At 39.6% G+C, this 13,834-nt stretch overlaps 1 protein-coding gene across 3 annotated transcripts in view; it reads right to left on the bottom strand.

Moving 5' to 3' along the window:
* ARL15 (ADP ribosylation factor like GTPase 15) overlaps positions 1-13,834 on the bottom strand; it is a 485,411-nt gene that overhangs the window by 458,819 nt on the left and 12,758 nt on the right. The window lies entirely within an intron of this gene.

Raw genomic sequence — 13,834 nt, 5'->3', positions numbered from 1 at the left:
ATGTACTCTTTGAGCCTTCAACCTGGATGTAAGCAGTGCAGCTCCCTGAGGCCTCATGTAGAAAGATACCTGAAGAGAGAGATGTCCCAGGAGTCCACACTTTCCAATCCCCCAGATTTGCATGTTGCCAGACCAGCATTCTAAGAAGTCTTGAGATGCGCCCAGCTACCATCCGATGTTAACTTAATAAGGAATCCTGAGTAAGAAGAGCCTAATTGAACCCAATTCAACCCCAGATTCATGAGTTTAAAAAATGACTGTTATTAAGCCACTGTTTTAAGGTGGTTTGTTACTCAGTAACAGATAACCAGAACAATGCTCAAATCAAAAACCTGAAAATTATCCCTAAAATCTCCTTTGTTCTCATCTTCTATAGTCAATAACAAAATCTTGGCAATTCACAGATGTTACCTAAATCCATCTACTTTTCTGCATCCTTCCTGCCTCTACCTGGCTGTGAACACCATCATCTCACTCCTGAATCAGGATAGCATCTTCCAAACTGGGCTTCTGCCTCCCATCCGCTGCCCTTTCCAGCGCTTGTCCACACCGCAGACTGACCTGACCATGTCACCCTAGGCAAACTTTAAAGGTTCCCACGATGTGACCCTAGGTGGACTCTGCAGCAAAGTGTACCCAGCTGTTCCTGACTCTGCTCCAGCCACACCGAACCCTGGGAGTTCCTTAAAGCAATGGGGTTACTCACCCCCAAGTCCCTGCACATGCTGTTCCTTCTGCCTGGCCCTGGCCCTGCCTGTCACTGGGCCAACACTCCTCAACTTCAATGTTGCAGATTAAAAATGACTCCTCTGAAAAGCTCGCTTTGACCCTCAAGTCCAGGTTAAGACTCCCTTTCATATACTCTATTAGTAACCTGTATTTCCCTCTGAGTAGAATATGCCACTCCAAAACATAATTGCTTAGTTTTCATCTCCACAAGAGTATGAGTTCTTTGAGGGCAAGCCAATGTCTTATTCACTTGTATATCCCTAGTGCCCGGGACAGCACCAGAATACAAAAGGCTTATAAAAAATTAGAGCTGCTTGAATAAATGATAATTATGTAAAGGCAAATTTATGATCACTCACTTAAAGAATTAGAAAGAATGGAAAAACAGATAGCTATTCCAAGAAGGATACAAGATGATTGAGGAAAACTTTGAAATAAAAGAAACACTTTAGATATCTAATTGATCCCACCTTTTTATAGATGAAGAAATTGAAGGCAGTGACATTGACTGGTTTGCCCAAACCGTACACTGAGTTCCTGATAAAGCAGGAATTCCACCAGGTCATTTGACCGCCACAGTACCTCTTCAGCAAGACAGGATTTTCAAGTGAAATCACACAACCGAAGAATATGGCCAACTAATTTCTTCAAATTAAAAAAAAAAATCTGCCTTATGATCCTCCTATATTATATTGTTCTCATGCCTGAATATATGGAAGTAGCTCTAGGCAACTTTAAATTTCTTTGGGGTACACACACATCAAAATAAATTAATGACTGACAAAGTAAAGACTATTGGTGAGGATATGAAATAACTGGACCTTTTACACTACTGGTATAAGTCTAAGTGGTAAAACTACTTTGGAAAATGTTTGGCAGAAGCAGGAATAGAAGGAACATACCTCAACATAATCAAAGCTATATATGACAAACCCACAGCAAACATTATCCTCAATGGTGAAAAATTGAAAGCATTTCCTCTAAAGTCAGGAACAAGACAAGGGTGCCCACTTTCACCATTACTATTCAACATAGTTTTGGAAGTTTTGGCCACAGCAATCAGAACAGAAAAAGAAATAAAAGGAATCCAAACTGGAAAAGAAGAAGTAAAGCTCTCACTGTTTGCAGATGACATGATCCTCTACATAGAAAACCCTAAAGACTCCACCAGAAAATTACTAGAACTAATCAATGACTATAGTAAAGTTGCAGGATATAAAATCAACACACAGAAATCCCTTGCATTCCTATACACTAATAATGAGAAAACAGAAAGAGAAATTAAGGAAACAATTCCATTCACCATTGCAACGGAAAGAATAAAATACTTAGGAATATATCTACCTAAAGAATCTAAAGACCTATATATAGAAAACTATAAAACACTGGTGAAAGAAATCAAAGAGGACACTAACAGATGGAGAAATATACCATGTTCATGGATTGGAAGAATCAATGTAGTGAAAATGAATATACTACCCAAAGCAATCTATAGATTCAATGCAATCCCTATCAAGCTACCAACAGCATTCTTCACAGAGCTAGAACAAATAATTTCACAATTTGTATGGAAAAACAAAAAACCTCGAATAGCCAAAGCGATCTTGAGAAAGAAGAATGGAACTGGAGGAATCAACCTACCTGACTTCAGGCTCTACTACAAAGCCACAGTTATCAAGACAGTATGGTACTGGCACAAAGACAGAAATATAGATCAATGGAACAAAATAGAAAGCCAAGAGATAAATCCACGCACATATGGACACCTTATCTTTGACAAAGGAGGCAAGAATATACAATGGGTTAAAGACAATCTCTTTAACAAGTGGTGCTGGGAACTCTGGTCAACCACTTGTAAAAGAATGAAACTAGAACACTTTCTAACACCATACACAAAAATAAACTCAAAATGGATTAAAGATCTAAACGTAAGACTAGAAACTATAAAACTCCTAGAGGAGAACATAGGCAAAACACTCTCTGACATACATCACAGCAGGATCCTCTATGACCCACCTCCCAGAATATTGGAAATAAAAGCAAAAATAAACAAATGGGACCTAATTAACCTTAAAAGCTTCTGCACATCAAAGGAAACTATTAGCAAGGTGAAAAGACAGCCTTCAGAATGGGAGAAGATAATAGCAAATGAAGCAACTGACAAACAACTAATCTCGAGGATATACAAGCAACTCCTACAGCTCAACTCCAGAAAAATAAATGACCCAATCAAAAAATGGGCCAAAGAACTAAATAGACAATTCTCCAAAGAAGACATACAGATGGCTAACAAACACATGAAAAGATGCTCAACATCACTCATTATCAGAGAAATGCAAATCAAAACCACTATGAGGTACCATTTCACACCAGTCAGAATGGCTGCGATCCAAAAGTCTACAAGTAATAAATGCTGGAGAGGGTGTGGAGAAAAGGGAACCCTCTTACACTGTTGGTGGGAATGCAAACTAGTACAGCCACTATGGAGAACAGTGTGGCGATTCCTTAAAAAACTGGAAATAGACATGCCTTATGATCCAGCAATCCCACTTCTGGGCATACACACTGAGAAAACCAGAAGGGAAAGAGACACGAGTACCCCAATGTTCATCACAGCACTGTTTATAATAGCCAGGACATGGAAGCAACCTAGATGTCCATCAGCAGATGAATGGATAAGAAAGCGGTGGTACATATACACAATGGAGTATTATTCAGCAATTAAAAAGAATACATTTGAATCAGTTCTAATGAGGTGGATGAAACTGGAGCCTATTATACAGAGTGAAGTAAGCCAGAAAGAAAAACACCAATACAGTATACTAACGCATATATATGGAATTTAGAAAGATGGTAACAATAACCCTGTGTACGAGACAGCAGAAGAGACACTGATGTATAGAACAGTCTTATGGACTCTGTGGGAGAGGGAGAGGGTGGGAAGATTTGGGAGAATGGCATTGAAACATGTAAAATATCATGTATGAAATGAGTTGCCAGTCCAGGTTCGATGCACGATACTGGATGCTTGGGGCTGGTGCACTGGGAAGACCCAGAGGGATGGAATGGGGAGGGAAGAGGGAGGAGGGTTCAGGATGGGGAACACATGTATACCTGTGGCGGATTCATTTTGATATTTGGCAAATCTAATACAGTTATGTTAAGTTTAAAAAGAAAATAAAATTAAAAAAAAAAAAAAATGTTTGGCAGTATTTAATAAACCTAAACATATGTATGCCCCATGAACCTGAAATTCTGCTTTACCCAACAAAAATGCGTTACTTCCCCCAAAACCATAACAAGACTGTTTGTAGCAGCTTTATTCCAAATATCCCCAAAACTGGAAACAACCTAAATGGCCATCAACAATAGAATGAATAGTTTAGTAATAATATTCATACAATACTAATTTGCAATCAGAAAAGAACTGATTTATGCAACATGGATGGATTACACAGGCATGCTGAGTAAAAGAAATTACACACAAAAGAACACCTAGCTGTGATTCCATTTATATGCAATTCAAAATCAGGTAAAACCAATCTATGTCAATAACTGCCTAGGAACGAACACCTAGGCAGGAATACCCTAGAGAGCCTTCTGGGGTGTTACATATCCACCTGGGGGTGGTTACAAGACACAGGTACATATAAAGTCATCTTCATTACTATTGTTTACTCACTAAGTTGGTCTGACTCTTTGCAACCACATGGACTGTAGCCTGCCAGGTTCCTCTGTCCCCGGCATTTCCCAGGCAAGAATACTCAAGTGGGTTGCCATTTCCTTTTCTGGGGATCTTCCTGACCCAGGGATGGAACCTGTATCTCTTGCATTGGCAGAGAGATTCTTTACTACTGAGCCACCAGGGAAACCCATAAACTCATCTAGCTGTACCTTTAAGACTGTACATGTTACTGTATGTAAATTACACTTCAATTAAAAAGACAATTTGGTGACTAAAAAGTGTGATTATAAAAACATAAGTGAACATTCGCTTTATGTAACAGCTTATATTCAAAAAGTCCAGTATATACAGTCTCATTCAACCCTCAAAAAAGTCCTTAGTGAAAGTTTTTTTGTAAATAAGATTCTCATTTACTAGTCATAATTACTATCTTAAAAAAATACCTGAATCAGAGCAAGAAAAAGGAAATAAAATTTAAGTGATAGTAAAAATTAACTTTAACATTCTTTTGGGGACTAGAAGTCCCAATATAAGTAATTTTCAGAACAGACCAAAAAATTAAAAAACATACTTTACCCAAGGTCAAAAACAAATCTTTTGGGCCCAGCTCTTAAAATGTACAAGAATGTGTTCCTACATAATGTTTAGTTACATTATTTCACAAAAATTGTATGCTGCCATTTTTGGACAATAGAAAAATCCCCACAGTGTCACTGAAGCAGGGTGGGGGGGTGGCAGGGAAGGGGAGGATTGCGGAATCAAGGTCAAGGACATACAGGAGGAGAAAGACTCACTTTTATCTACACTTGCTCCCCACTTCTGTTGATGCCATTATATGGACTCATACCAATTCGTACATAAATTATAAAGCAATTTTTTTTTAAAAAGCACTTTAGCACTAAAATAAAACATAATCAGTAGTCATCACAGAGGTTCAGATGCTATCTGAATCTTTCAAATGAGGAAATTGTGGTTCGAATTAATCTGTCTTAGACCAGGTTCTCAGCATTTGGGTTTCAGAAGTAAGTACATTCTAAATATTAATTCATACATACAAACTTGAGGATGTTTAAGGATTCACATCCTTTTATTCTGACAGGTAATAACACTGAGATAGACAAAGAGATACTGTTGTTCATTATCATGAGTATAGACAGCATATTCTAACATCCACAAAAAGTTGGAAAGATATAACCTCATATTTTTAAGTCTATAAATTAAACATATGATGACTTTATAACATTCTTGACTTTTCCTTTCTGCTATGGACTGACATTTGGAAAACACCTTATATCATGCAGGTAATAGGTGGACTTTCTGGGAAATCAAACACAGGGTTTCAAACTTTTTCTTCTCTATCACAATAATGAAAACACGTACAGTAAGATTACAGATGTGTTGCCAACCCTCATAACAACTGAGACAGCTGGGGTTACTCCTGACCCTCAGTTTCCTCAACCATAAAACAAAAACACAAATTCCAGCACCTCAGAGGGTCACTCAAAGGACCAAACAAACGGCGAATGCATAGTAAGCACTCTCTGCAGGATCTAGGGGATTCCCTGGTAGCTCAGTTTGGTAAAGAATATGCCTGCAATGCAGGAGACCCCAGTTCAACTCCTGGGTCAGGAAGATCTGCTAGAGAAGGGATAGGCTACCAACTGCAATATTCTTGGTCTTTCCTGGTGGCTCAGCTGGTAAAGAATCCGCCTGCAATGCGACAGACCTGGGTTAGATCCTGCAGGATCTAGGGGACTTTCCTGGTGGTGCAGTGGTAAAGAACCCGCTTGCCAATGCAGGAGACATGGCAGGAAGATCCCCTGGAGAAAAAATGGCAACCCACTCCAGTATTCTTGCCTGGGAAATCCCATGGACAGAGGAGCCTGGTGGGCTAGAGTCCATGGAGTCACAAAAAGTTGGACATGACTTGGTGACTGAGCACGCATGCACACAGCATCTAGGACAAAGTAAATTCTCAATCATCATCATTATCACCATTTGACTATTACATAACTTTGATTTAACAAACAGCAGCTGATTATATCCATGCATGGTTTATTAACTTATTTAATCAATAAGTCAAAGCTTTAAAATGTAGATACCTTTTGATTCTACATAAAATCTACTAGAACTTGGTCATAAAAATATTCCAAAGGATTAGAAACACTGCCAGTAATAATCTCCCTTTTTGAGATGCACTGTGAATATTTGCATATTAATGATTATACAATAAAGAAACTTGTTTGATTTTGTTTGACCTAGTTTCCAAACTTCCTTGGCATCAAACTCGCTTTTTGAAACCATAGGACTACTGCTCCTTACAATACACTATCATAAAATATCCAAGAGCTTATAAGGAATGTCCATTGCAGCATTATTTATAACAAATACCAACACTAAAAAAATGGAAACTTAGAATAATCAGTGATAAGGTGATAAGTTAATAAAATTATGATTCACTGAAATGCACATAATAAAATTTCATTAAACAGTTCATATGACTCATTGTGTGGTACTAAAAACAAGTAAACACACACACACACAATTATGCCTCAAAACCAACACCTTTTCTTTGAGCTTCCCATAAAATCCAAATAAGCTCTCTACATATAAAGGCAGAAATGGTAATATCTAAACTAGAAATGTAAAATAAATATCTATTAATACAAACAGGAATATTTATTAATCTTAAAAACATAACAGAAATAAAACAAGTTTCAAGACAATAAGGGTGATATGTTACAATTTTGTTAAAATTATTAACCATAAAGAATGCCATATTATTTACACATATATGCAAATATAATAAAAATGCAACAACAAGAAAAAAAACCCACACATGAGAACAGTGCCCACTTGCTTTGGGGTAGTTGTCACCATGGAGAAGGATGAAGAAAGCATGGGAGAGCAGAAGGCTTTCACCTTAAAGTTTCTTTTTTTAAAAAGCAACCAGCATTTTGAAGTTAAAATGGCAAAATACTAACAGCTTTAATCAGGGAGACAGATACACAGAAGTGCGTTCTCATTTTCTGTACTTTTCTGAACATTTGCATTTATTAAAGATAAAACTGTGAAAGAATCGTATTTTGCTTTAGCTCCTGACTCCATGTAAGACTAATCAAGGAACAAGTGCAGGCCTTCTGCACCTCAACCAATGGTTCTGGGATGGCTCCAGACTGTCAACTGCTCCACCAGAGAGCCTGGAGAAGCTTCTCTCTTTCAGTGAAAAAAGAACTCTCGAGAATCCCTCTGGGGGAGACATGGCCACAATTGCTAGGGTCGAAGTCCTTGACCCGGAGAGAAGCAATCCAGAAGTGAGAACCATTCCCAACAAATCTGGGTACAAAGGGGCCTGATAAATGAGATGCTCCTGCAAAATCATGTGCATCTGGCTGTGAAGCAAAGTGCAGTGCATGCTTATGCACCAGGGTGGGGTGGGAGGGTGCAAAAGGTGAGCGAAGTCTCTCACCTTAAGGGACAGGCACGTGTACTTCCTCAACTGCGGCACAGCTGTCACCGAGCTCCCAGGGCGCTTCTCACAGGTGATGGCAGCGATTAAGCAACCTCTCAATTTCCAGTCCTGTGTCTGAATCGTGGCCCCTCTCACTCCTCCTCTTAGCTGTTAATTATTACCAGTTACAGCAGTACGGAATAATGCTTACATGCATGGGCTTTGAATCCCCAAGCTAGCTGGTACCCTATCCCTGACACTCGGTTACATGATCCCAGCCATTACTCCACCTCACAGAGCCTTAAGTTTCCTCTTATTCTAAGTCAGTATGTCTGTCTGTCAGCAGTATCTAGTCAACAGGACTGCTGGAAGGATTAAATTGGGTAATGCAGGTAAAAACACTCTGCACAGTACGTGATATATAGTTCCGTATTCACCCTGCATCAGACTCAATTCCAGTGATAAAAGGATAATCAAGATAGTCAGAAACCCTACACGGATACAAGTTACAGATTCAGATAATGAAAACATCTGCAAAGCGCCCCAAATGACGCGTTTTAAGATGGCAACCACAGAGCATTCAGCCAAGCATGGGGGCCCTTCTGAGCCACATGCCCATGAAGCCAGCCCTGCCAGAAGCAAGTGTTCACTTTGCTGATACTCAGAAACGAGGGTCAACAAGAACTGGGTTTCTTAGAGTCAACCAAACACCAGAAGCATTTGAGGAGATGCCAGGGGAAGAGCCACAGCATAAGTAAGGAGGCCACAGGCTCCGAAATAAAAGCCCATTTTTAACTCAATTTGTGAGAAGTATCAGCATTTGTTAACCAAAATGCAGTTACCAAACTTTCTCTGAAAATCTTTTCTTCCTCGAAAGCAAACCCTTTAGCATCAGGAGACTCTGCCCAACAGAAATTCATAAACAAAAGGCCACTTGGGCCTAGTGTCTGCTAGGCAAAGCCCCACTTTACAGGCAGCACTTGTTTAAGGAGCACAGCAGATTTCAAATAAACTGCCAAATAGATCCTGAGTCTCAGGGACCTCTTCAAAAAGACGACTGGGGCTTATGACTCTAAAGGTGTCCTTGAAGTGACACTAGTGGGCGGAGAACCAAGGTTGCCTGGAAACCCACGTGTGGTTATTTGATAAAACATTAGATGGTGAAGGTCACCTAGGTGCTCAGAGTCAGGACATCACGGGGTGGAAGGCTCAGGACACAACCCAGTTCTCTTTCTATCCAGCCTTCTTTTTAACAGTCATTTAGCAGAGACAAGTCTTTGAGCACAGGGGAACAGCGACCAGCCTGCTCCTGGCCCCTGGTTTCTTGACTGGAGAAGTAACATGGTAATTACATGAAATACACTGTAAAACCTTCAAGTGCATTCCAGTAGCTTTAACACCAAGCTGCAAGGAAGGCAGTGAAGAGGGAAGGTTCTGAGACCACAGTCCCAGCTCTATTACTTGTTAGCTGTGTGAACTTGGGGAAAGTACACAACCTCTCTCAGCCTTGGTTTAATGCATTACATGTGGAAAGCATTTACATTATCCGGCACCACAGTATGGGCTCAATAAACGGTAACTATTTTATCCTCATAATACCTATGCTTAACTCCCCCACCCTCAGCATGCCTGCAAGCACACAGCTTAGGCATCCTTCAGAATGCAAGCTCCCAGAGGACATGAATCAGGTCCCCATGTGTGCTCTCTTGGGATTCGTGCTACAAGCCGGGAACCACAGACAGTTGAGAACCAGAGCTAGTGCCTTATATCGCAGTTTCTGCCTCACGGTCTGGATATTTTTGAAACTTTTTTTGCTAAAAGAACCAGTTATTGTGTTCCCTTTTTATCTTATGATTTAGTAATAAAAGAACACCTATGTGACTGACTAATCCAGCTGCAGTTAAGATTTAAAATATATGGCTTATATTATCACTTGATACATAGAACACATAAGTTATAATGTTCATAGTCATTCACAGTTAAAAAACAGCACACTTCTAAGACCACGGAACATCAGATAAAGTCATAACTGTGCCTTCACTCCTCTTTTAGAATAGGCTCATTTACAGCTTAGTAGAACCTCAGAGTTCTGTGTATCGATACATCAAGAGCTTCTGTTCTTGGTTGGTTGATTACTTGGTTTGTATTCTGCAAATAGTGATGGGTTTGTGCTGATCATCTATCCTCTTTCACCTGATCTTCCCTATTGACACACAAATTTTTATATGACAGGTATAGCCCGTGACCAAGAAACTAGGCCAGGTTAACCAACCTATACAGAAAAAGAAACCTAGAACCCTGGCCTTATTAGATCCCAAACACAACATACAGGTGAAATGATCATTATCTGATAATTAGCAGCCAAAGAAGCACTTTTAGATGTCACATTTTCAGGCCCAGCTTTGCATTTCAGTTCACAATGAAACAAAGAAACACACAGAGATAACCTACCAGAGAGCTAAGGAGCACATCACAGGCTGCCTCCTCCCCCACCTGCCTATCTGTCCACTGCCACAGGCTCCTGCAGAGCCACCCACACCCCTCCAGTCCTACAGCCAAGGCAATCCCAGCGGGGGCTCATCCTCCATGACTTTCAGGATCATGCACAAAGCAGGGGTCCCATAAACATTTGTTAGATGGATTAAGGAACATATTTTATTTTTTATAGGTAGTAAACAATCCTCAAAGAAGCCTTGTAACTTCCTGCTTGCTGATGACATTAAATCTCTCCATATACTGAGACTAATTTAAAAGGTAGCCCAATCTTTAAAACTGGGCAGTCAAAGTCATTCTATAGGAGGCATAAGAATAGTATGAGCAACATAACCACAGTACATTAACATTCTACATCTGAAAAGCAACATGCTGTTTATAAATCACTCTCCCTCCATCATCCCATGTAATCATCCCTGGCATTACACAAAGCATACCAAATTTTATTGATGTTATTTTGATGGCAGAAGGGGGGAAGAGGTAAAATTCAAGCCAATTAACATGAGTCAGGACACAAAGAATATTAAACCGAGAAGAATCTAGAAGTTGATTTTGTCCAACCTTCCAGGAAAACCTGGTAGACACGTTTTCCATTATAGCTGAACTATTTTCTCCTTATTCAGAAAGTTCCACACACTGTCTTACTAGTTCTACCTGTCAGAAGAGAAACAGGAAGATGCTGGTACTGCCCACTGGAACAGCAACAGAATCTTCACCTACAGACCTGACAGGTGTGAACATGGCATTTAAAACCCATTCCTAAAAATGTGAAAAAGGTATATGGCCTGTCAATACTGAGATTTTTATATTTAAATACTGGAAAACAAATACCTTGATAATCTTAAAGTTAAGAGTAAAAGATACATTCTGCATTCCCCAGAGTAAAATACCTAATCCAAACAGATGTTATCTTGTCTTACTTTAGAAACTGGAGAGAAAAGCTGTCCCTTCTCTCTCATATTCATTCAACAAATAAAGATAGGGTACAGGGTGATACATGTAATTACTGAGGATACATAAATTACCATTATTGTAGTTCCCTAAACTGAAATCAATCAAAACCTTATCCTAAATAGAAAGGCACTATCCCTGGGCTTCACCTTATTTGTCACCTCTAATTCATTGCATTTCCTTCAAGTTAAGAAATCAACAGTAGCCTCTAAGAGCAGAGAGTTTTATCCTCTGCTTTAATATTCACAGTCTTATTCAAAGCACCTCTTTCTCTCATTTCTCTTCCTTCCATGTCCTGCAATTAAAAAAGGTTAAGTGATGCCATCCAGCCCAAAGAACAATGGACAATCCATACACGCACAGCTCCCTCTTCTTCCAGCAGCAATAAGAAGAAAGTCAAACACCGATTAAAAAGAAAAGAGAAGAAAAGATGGCATACGCACTATTCCTGTCAAGTGCGTGGACAGGGCACTTACCCTAGACCACAAGTGCAGCAAAATCTGAAGGGTCAAACTAGAAATGAAAGGAGTGCATTTTCTCTGCAAGGTAAGTAAAAGAACTTGGGGACTGATTTTTAAAATATGATGCCAGTCAATGAAATTGATTTTCATTTTTCAGAAACTGGTTTTTAATAAACACCACATAAAAATTATGGAAAAGCAAATGAGTCCATCTGAAAGGCAAGAGGAATGATGTGTGGAACATCATTTTCTCTGAGAATTAAGTAAAATGTAAACACAGAAGACCACCTGCAGAGGCTTTTTCCTTTAATGTTTAAGGATTTCCTTAAGTCTTTTCACAGCGGATACTTGACACACTCATCAGAACTGACTTATTTCCTTTAAGAGTTTTTTCCTCACCACCAATGATTAGCCAAGTGATTTTTATGGGACTGTTTCACTATTCACTTGTGAATAGTGAATATTCACAATTCACTTGTGAATTTTTTAAGAATCATAGCTAAGGTGACAAAATAATGATTTTTTAAAAATAGGAATGCATAGGGTATATGCGGGCGTGGCAGGTAAAACAAAAAAAGCCATGTCAAATTTGGAGCCCATTGATTTTGACACATAACTTAGGAAATTGAGGAAGAAAGAATCTGCTTTTAAGGTAATCTAGAGCACCACAAGCATTCCCCATCAGGAAATTAACCTGAGTGATTAACCAGAGTCTTCCAATTGTTTTCCCCCACTATCTGCTGTAGTGGGTTTGGCACCTCAAAGACAGGTTTACAATGCAATTTGCAACTTTAAAACTCACTCAGCAAATAAAATAGCAAGTTCCTTTTTAGGAACTACTTAACTAAGCATTCAAAATCAGCTTCCATTAGTATAGGTAAGGCAGCCCTTTCCAGTTCCATAACCATCCTCAACAAACTTTGGCTTTAATTCAGGCAAACTGCAAGACAAAACCATAGTAGTGTACGAGACAAGCTACAAAATAATCAGTTACTTAATTCAGAAAATAGTCTTTAAGAAACATCTGACAACTCTTTTACCCTACATAGCACTTTGCATTTTAAAGAACCCCCAGATAACCTCCTTAACTGGCTACACTGTGGGCACCGAATGTCCCTTTATCACAAAGACAGAGGAAGTTACTGACATCAACAAAGGAAGAAAACAGAATTTGAATTCAGTTTTTGACTCCCCTCAATGCACAAGGTCATGTATTAACTGCAGTCACCACCCCTCCCCACAAGCCCATCAAACCAGGAAGATTTAGGGGAAATAAGCCCAAATACAAAATAGCATTACAAAACCAGTCCTTGTCCAGCGTTTCTTGACTATGAACGCATTCACAGTCTTTCTTAGTACAGCATTAGTGTAATTCCTAGAAGGCACTGGCAAATCTCTGCCAGGCCAATCTGCAGGCAGAAACCAACAGCATGTGTTCAACAAGATGACAGGACGGTCAATGTCTTTACCGTTTACTTCAACTCTGCATTGCAACAGGGGTTCTAGACAAAAAGGTAAACCTGTTAATTGTTTAGGATTGAACACAGCCAACATTAATGAGGATCCCCGTGAACACAAACATGCATCTCTGGGGAAATAGTTTCTCGAACAATATGCGGTGTTTTGCATAATTACACACACACACACACACACACACACACACATAAATCAAGTGCATTTTAAAAGTAATGTTCAGCCCCAACACTGAGCTGACACTTTTCCCACCTAAACTTCTCAGCACAAGCCTGGCCTAAAAAGCACAGACTGGGTCCAATCTGTGCACCGGGTAAGAGACAAGCATCCACGGCAGAGACGGCGAGGCAATGAATGCCTGCCTATCCAATCCTTTCTACCCACGCTGCGATGTAGTTTAGTCCCGTCTACTATATGGTAATGTGCTTTTAAAACCTCGCGGCGACCGAGGTCATAGCTTTAGAGATCTAATAACAACCAAATGACCGGAGCTACCGGGCACTTAGTAAGCCATTCCGGTTATGGCTCTTTAATAGTACCTGGAGTTCTGCTAAAGGCACAGGGGGAAACTCCTGCTTCCTGGGAAAGAAA

Source organism: Bubalus kerabau, chromosome 18 (assembly GCF_029407905.1).
Source record: "Bubalus kerabau isolate K-KA32 ecotype Philippines breed swamp buffalo chromosome 18, PCC_UOA_SB_1v2, whole genome shotgun sequence".
NCBI lineage: Eukaryota > Metazoa > Chordata > Mammalia > Artiodactyla > Bovidae > Bubalus > Bubalus kerabau.
This window is presented reverse-complemented; position numbering and strand designations above follow the sequence as displayed.